The sequence below is a fragment of the Podarcis muralis genome, chromosome 15 (assembly GCF_964188315.1).
Source record: "Podarcis muralis chromosome 15, rPodMur119.hap1.1, whole genome shotgun sequence".
NCBI classification, from domain to species: Eukaryota; Metazoa; Chordata; class Lepidosauria; order Squamata; family Lacertidae; genus Podarcis; species Podarcis muralis.
In genome coordinates, this window is record NC_135669.1 from 36,667,634 (window position 1) to 36,675,286 (window position 7,653).

At 48.4% G+C, this 7,653-nt stretch overlaps 1 non-coding gene across 1 annotated transcript; it reads right to left on the minus strand.

The window, feature by feature from the left end:
• Positions 1-6,033: 6,033 nt before the first annotated feature.
• TRNAK-UUU (transfer RNA lysine (anticodon UUU)) lies at positions 6,034-6,107 on the minus strand. The gene has a single exon. It is a non-coding gene; the product is annotated as a tRNA-Lys (tRNA).
• Between the last annotated feature and the right edge of the window lie 1,546 nt (positions 6,108-7,653).

Sequence of the window (7,653 nt, forward strand, 5' to 3'; positions counted from 1 at the left end):
CCTAAGCTGTTCAGCTCCTGTCTCTCTCTCTCTGCTTCTGAACACGCAGTGGACAAGGGGAGCAACTCTTCCCTCTCCATCAGAGAGAAATTGGTCTACCATGCAATGCACCCCCCAGTCCTCATCTTCAGACCATTCCCTGACACTTCTTGATCGTTGGACCCACAATTGGTCTCATCCGCTCAATGTGCCAGATCCCGTTTTCGCACGCAGGGGAAGCCACGTCAATGAATGCAGCTCCCGAAAAGAACGCAGGTCAGCATTTTTAAGCAGCAGCTTTAATCAACGTTCACATCAGAAGCAGAACGACGCCGATTCCCCCGGTGCAGAAAGCCACAGCGCATGTTGCCAAACCGTGGCGAAAGGGTTTCCCGGATATATTAACATTCTGAGCAGCGACACAGGAAAGGTGGATCTTATTCGGAGGAACTGTTTCCAGAAGCACCTCTCCGCATCATCCGAAAGCGCTGACTCGTTGGCTCTCTCCCAGCCCTTGCATTAAGCTGGATTAGCCGCTGTCAGGCATCAATCTGGAAACATCGCAAAATGCTGAATAATGTATGCTTGCTCCTTGCCTGCAAAGCTCAAGCGTGGCTCTTTGTGTACGCTCTTGAAAAAGACCTGGGTGCTTTGTTTTTCCTCAAATAGCCATTAGAAATATAAAAATGCATCTCTCAGGGTGCTTAGCCATTTTGCAGATTTGTTTTTAAAGCCCAATTTTATCAGAATGCCATGTTTGTATCCGATGCTGATAGAACTCAATATCCCGCCCCCCTGCACTGAATGAATCTGACAATTATGGTTTCTCGTTTTTCTAATCTTCAATGCATTTTGCCCTGTTCCTGCATTAGTTTGTGGTGTGGTGTTGTTGTTTTTTACAAGTCCACACAAAAACCCTCCAGAATTTCCCCTAATATGCCCATTTTTAATGCAATGCTGCCTTATAAAAGAACAATGAAGGTAGAACATAGCCATTGTGGCAAGTAGCCACTGATAGCCTTATCATAGAATCACAGAATTGCAGAGTTGGAAGGGACCCCAAGTGTCATCTAGTCCCTGGCAGATGGCACATCCAAACTCTGCTTAAAAGCCTCCAAGGAAGGAGAGTCCAAGCCCTGGGTTCGAGTCCTACCCTCCAGAGTCCTATCCTCCATGCATTTGTCTGATCCTCTCTTAAAGGATTGTTCGAATCCCCGCAACGGGGTGAGCTCCCGTTGCTTGGTCCCTGCTCCTGCCAACGTAGCAGTTCGAAAGCATGTCAAAGTGAAAGTAGATACAGTGGTACCTCAGGTTAATTCAATCCAGAGGTCCATTCTTAACCTGAAGCACCACTTTAGCTAATGGGGCCTCCCGCTGCTGCCGTGCCGCCGGAGCCCGATTTCTGTTCCTATCCTAAAGCAAAGTTCTTAACCTGAAGCACTATTTCTGGGTTAGCGGAGTCTGTAACCTGAAGCGTATGTAACCTGAAGCGTATGTAACCTGAAGCGTATGTAACCCAAGGTACCACTGTAAATAGGTACTGCTCCAGCGGGAAGGTAAACAACGTTTCTGTACGCTGCTCTGGTTCGCCAGAAGCGGCTTAGTCATGCTGGCCACATGACCCGGAAGCTGTACACCAGCTCCCTCGGCCAATAAAACGAGATGAGCGCCGCAACCCCAGAGTTGGCCATGACTGGACCTAATGGTCAGGGGTCCCTTTACCTTTACCTTTACCGCATATAGGATTGCACTAGGGGAGATTTAAAGCTCCGGTTTCTTTGGAAAGCTGCCCATCACTATTCTACTTCGCAAAAACTGGATCTGGAGGCTGGCTTATTATAATAATATTTAGGGAAAGAGTGGAGTTTGACGTTATTGTGTGGTGGGAACAGGGCACCACCTTGTGGCCAGATAAAAGAACGGGCCGCATTTTGGTTAGAAGATGCTGCTTGCAACCTCTCTGGTGCAGATACCTGTGTTCGTTTCCAAGCAATCTGTTTATTTCAACTCTTGCTTTATTTGCACGAAGTTTGTGGGGCCATTAGATGACGTTGGCTATTCATGGAGCATTCTGATTTGTTTGCAGGGATGTTGTGCCCAGCAGATGTTAGCTAGTGCATTCCAGAAAGTTGTCTTGCCTCTTTCCATATTGCAAAAGTCTGGTTCATTTCCCATTGCATGTGCCTGAATTTAGCTGAAAAACGGAGGTGTGTGTGTCCAATTGAGAATATATCTGTGTAAAATGCAGATTGGTCCCCCAACAGCAGATGAAGTCCTTTGTTATTGTGCTTCCTCTTGTGCCCAGTAGATGGCAGAGTTGGCATTAGAATCCATGTGCTTTTAATATTATTGCACAGAAACTTTTGACAGTCTTTTCCTTTACTGTATAATGATCGTTTTTTTCTGTTTTGGTTTGGTTTTATTTCCTCTTTGCTCCCTTTCAAGCTTTGGAGCAACACACAATTTTAAGGCTGCAGTCCTCTGCACATTTACCTGGGAGTACGCCCCACTGGATTCCACAATGCTTACTTTGGAGTAAGCATGTGTAGGGTTGCACTGTAAAGAATAATGAGGAAGAAACAAATTTGGTTTTCATTGCCACATTTTCACACCCTGGACTAATAGGCAAACCGGAATTCGGCTCTCCTCTGAAATTCACACTTCTTAGAATTTTGCGGTTCTGTCCTCAAACCAAAGAGAGTGTGCAAAAATGTGTCTCGCAGTGAGAAGTGCAAGGCATGAACTTGAATCTGCACTTGTTACAGCTGCGGCTGAAGGTCTCAAATGCCAAAACTGACAATATGTTGTGGGATCAGTTTCGGCTGATGCATATTAGGAGCAATGAGCATGCAAATGCATACATGTGTTCATGTGAACAAAACAAAAAATGGAATCACATGCAGAAATTAGGCGGACTGAGTTTGAGATTGGAAAAATGAGAAATCAAAACTGGGAGATTCACACACACACACCCCATGACATCAACTAGCAAATTGGAAGAGGGGCAGAGGAGAGAGAAGGCACTAGAATATCATATTCAAAAAGTTTAAGCCAAGTCCTTGGCCTAACAGGGATGGGTGAATCTATCAGTTTTGCTTCTTCTCTGATTCTAATTTCTCCCCCAATCTTGAGTCTGATTTTCCACATCAGTTTGTGATTATTATTTTTAGGGTTCCCCATGAAAATTAATAAGCTTTACTGTATTGTGTGATTTTCTTCAAAGCAGTTTTGTCATGGTTTTTTTATGCTGATATTTGCATTTTTAGGCACACTTTAGGCACATGCATTTTTGTAGACATTACTTGGCTAGCGAACCGCATTGCAAAATTCGGCTCTGTTTTGGAACGTTTTTGGAAAGCATCTTAGTGCAAACTTCTCTTGATACGTTTCAATTCCCCGTACACTTTTCCACAACAAACACCCTTCTGCAAGTAATTTCCCCAACCGTGATGCAATTTTGCATATTGCTTGCATGCGATGTTTGCATTTAATTCGGGGAAATTTTCCTTTGGTCTGCGTATTTCGGGAAATGCGAATTGGGTAGGTTTCTAGAAAACAATGGAGGCTGGTCCCAGAGGGGAAATGGGGCACTGCCCCACCAACCTCAAGTCTGCTGTCAGCGAGGTGCCTCCTGCCTGCTTTTTTCTTTTTTTACTAGCAACCAGTCCAGAGAATGGTCTTGCCTCTCGGTTTCCTCCACCTCCTTCTTCTCAGTGTTGCCCTTGTACAGTGGTACCTTGGGTTAAGTAGTTAATTCGTTTCCGGAGGTCCGTACTTAACCTGAAACTGTTCTTAACCTGAAGCACCACTTTAGCTAATGTGGCCTCCTGCTGTTGCTGCACGATTTCTGTTCTTATCCTGAAGCAAAGTTCTTAACCCGAGGTAATATTTCTGAGTTAGCAGAGTCTGTAACCTGAAGCGTCTGTAACCTGAAGCATCTGTAACCCAAGGTACCGCTGTAGAACTTATCAGGGAGGAGGAGAACAGGGATAAAACTAGATGGGAGTTTTCCAATCCTAGTCTGCCTCCACTTGCCTGTCTTCTGCATACAGGTGTGATGGATGCCAAGGAATGATGGGAGGCCCCGAAGGGAACCCCCAGGGGAAGGAGGCTCAGACAGGGGTGGGGGAAGGGGGTGGTCCGCCCTGGGTGTCATCACTGAGGGGGGTGACATTCAGTACGCCACCTGCCCATGACTCCCAAGCCTACCCCGAGCCATTGGGGGAAGAGGCAGAGCTGCGCCACCTTGCCAGTGGCCTCCCCCCTCCCCCCTTCGTTTTGACAGCTGGGGGAGGCTTGGGAATCGCAGGTAGGTGGCGCGCCATTGCCCCCCCCCCCCCCGCTCCTGGGCTGCTTCCTGGGGGGAAAGTCTCCCCCAAGCTGTCAAAAGGAAGAGGGAAGGGAGGAAGGCTGCTGGCAAAGCAGCACACCTCCCTCCCCACTCCCTGCCCAGGAAGCAGCCCTCCATGGGCGTCTCACTCCTCCCCCAGGTGGCTCACTCTGTCGTCGTCCCCCCCAGGACACTTGCCCCGCCCCCATTGTCCCACCCCTGGGTGCCGGAGCAGCTAGCTCTGCCTCTGGGCTCAGAGCCCGGGGATTGGTGGTGGGATGATGATGAATGGTCAGAGGGAGAAGAGGGAGCAGGCTGGAAGGAGGAGGCATCGGAAGCTGAAGAGGCAACAAGCTTTAGTGAGCAGGAAGAGACTGTGACAGAGAGCAGCCCAGACTCAGAGGCTGGAGAGGAAGAGGACCAGGGATGAGGCGGGCTGCTGAAGAAGTCAGGGAGTCTTCCCTTCCTGCTGCGACCAGCTCCCTGGTCCCCCAGAACCAGAAGAGGTATGAAGAGGACAGAGCAATGACAGGCAAGACAATTGAACCTTTGGCTGCTGGGAAAGGACCCGAGGAAGGAGTCTTAGACAGCTGTTGGAAGGCGGGGACCTTCAGTCCTTGCAACTGCCTCCTTGGGTCTGCAAGAGCTACTGGGAATAATTGCTGGGATCACTAGGCATCCACTGTTTTGCTTTATTTGAATGAAGAATTCGCTAGCACTTGGTGTGTTTTTTACTGGTGACCTGCTCCTGGCTCCTGTGACACCAGGGGGCATTTCTGGCGCCACCTACTGGTAGGCTCCCTGCTTTCTGTCCCATCAGTCCCAATGGGCACTAAGCAGCACTGGTAATAAAAGTGTGAACCAAACTGACTCCCTCCCACCCCTGGCTTCAAGCAGTCCTCACGGCCATAAGATCCAGTCTAATTGTTCTACTTCTTAAACTGTTTTTCCTCATACAATATCTTGAAGAATTCTAGACAACCTGAAAGTTTCCCACTTTTCAAAAAAACAACAACAATAAATTCAGGCCTAATAAAAGTCTTACCCTATGATGGGCTTTAGGATTTTATGATCATTATTATTATTTTTACTTTCAGCACGTAATCTAACCGTTCCCAAGGATGGGGTTATCGAAGGACAAGAGATTTGCTTTTTTTTTTTTTAAAGCTATTTAAAAAAACCACTGTATTTTTAGAAATTTCTCCTTCATCCTAGGCCAGGGTTCAAAAAAAGCCCAGAGGCTTTTTCTCCTCCTCCTTCCCCCTCCTGGAACCATGCTGGGTTGAAAGTGCTGCTTGATAAATCATCCCCTTCATGGTTTTTTGTTGTTTTTTTTCAATGAGGGAAGAAGGAGGAGGGAAAGGACTCTAACTTGGTTAAGTGATTTGCAAAGCCAAACAAACAGGCTATTGTATGGCAGAACCCAGCAAAGCACACACAACCATTTGCAGAGACCTCTTAGTATGGCAGCTGGGAGTGGGAAACAGGCCTTTGGAAATCATATTCCCTTTTCTGCTAAATCTCTAGGGGTTTTTTTATTCCCTCCCCACTTTCCCTACCCATTGGAAAAGAACCGGCATTCCTTCCTTGTCGTTATAAGAAGAGCCCTGCTTGATCGGATCAAAAGTCTCACTCATCCAGCATCCCAAATGAATCACAGAATTGTAGAGTTGAAAAGGGACCGTGAAGTTCATCTAGTCCAGCCCCCTGCAATGCAGGAAACTTGCCCAATGTGGGACTCGAACCCACGACTCTGAGATTAAAAGTCTCATGCTCTACCGACTGAGCTAACCTGGGAAGCCCACAAAGAGGGCACAAATGCCCTCTTCAATTGAACGTCCCTAGTGATGGGTGCTATCTGAAGCAGGTTCTTTCTGAGGTTGGAGCTCCCATTCCTAAATCTTCACCATCATGCGGATCTGAGCCTGGGGACTCAGCTAGATTGGTAAAGAAAAAGCATTTATATGCGATATTACACTGTGACACCAGATGGCGCTGTGGAGTCCCGTCTTTCCCTACCAGATTTCCCTGTATGAGTTTACGTGTTTAACTGAATCGCTTCTTTGACATGTTTAGATCCAGCCTTGGCGTGCATTTGGCCAGCTTGGTCTGGTTCACCAACACGGCTGTTCCTGTAGTCCATGAGTTGGTAACCTGGAAGCTGGATTACTGCCATGCACTCTACGTGGGGCTGCCCTTGGGCCTGGTTCAGAAGCTCCTTGTTGTTGCTGGCACCCGTCTGTCTCGGGAGACAATGGAGGAGTGCACCTTTGGGGGTGAAGTCAAACTGCTGGAAGGTTGCAGCGCCAGCTGTGGCTGTAGATACAGGAGAGACATGTTTTGTTGCAGCTGGGGCACATGAAGGCGTCTGGTTGCTCTGCTGAAGATGCGCCACTGCATTTCTTCTCCCTTCGCTCCTCCCAGCAATCATTCCAGCTGGTGCAGAACATGGTAGTCAGACTGCTGATCGGGGCATTGGCCTGCCTATCTATCTATCTATCTATCTATCATACTTATTAAGCACCTAGCATTTTAAAAGCAGGGACGCAGATGGCGCTGTGGGTTAAAGCCTCAGCGCCTAGGGCTTGCCGATCGTAAGGTCGGCGGTTCGAATCCCCCGCGGCGGGGTGCGCTCCCGTTGCTCGGTCCCAGCGCCTGCCAACCTAGCAGTTCGAAAGCACCCCCGGGTGCAAGTAGATAAATAGGGACCGCTTACTGGCGGGAAGGTAAACGGCGTTCCGTGTGCTGCGCTGGCTCGCCAGATGCAGCTTGTCACGCTGGCCATGTGACCCGGAAGTGTCTGCGGACAGCGCTGGCTCCCGGCCTCTTGAGTGAGATGGGCGCACAACCCTAGAGTCTGGCAAGACTGGCCCGTACGGGCAGGGGTACCTTTACCTTTTACTATTTTAAAAGCACTGTACAGAACAAGATACAAAAGGAAAAAGGTATGGGGAGGGCAGAGGAAAGCAAACACCGGAAAAACTGCTGCTTTGCTGGCCAATAGATGGGGACAGCTTGGTCTCCCCCTTGCTGCAGCTAGCGATGTGCAGACTTTTGAATTCTCCAGCACTCTTTTTATCAGGTTAGATCAGGGGTTGTCAACCCAGTCCCTACCGCCCACAAGTGGGTGTTTCAGGATCCTAGGTGGGCGGTAGGGGGTTCCATGGCACAAGCTGAATCCTCCTTCCATCGAGCACTGGTGGGCGGTAAGGAAATTTTACCATCAAGAAAGATGCATTAGTGGGCAGTAGGTATAAAAAGGTAGACTACCCCTGGGTTAGATGGTAAACAGAGCAATGAGTATGAGAGAAAAGGAGTGCTTGGTTGATGTTGAAGTCACCAGG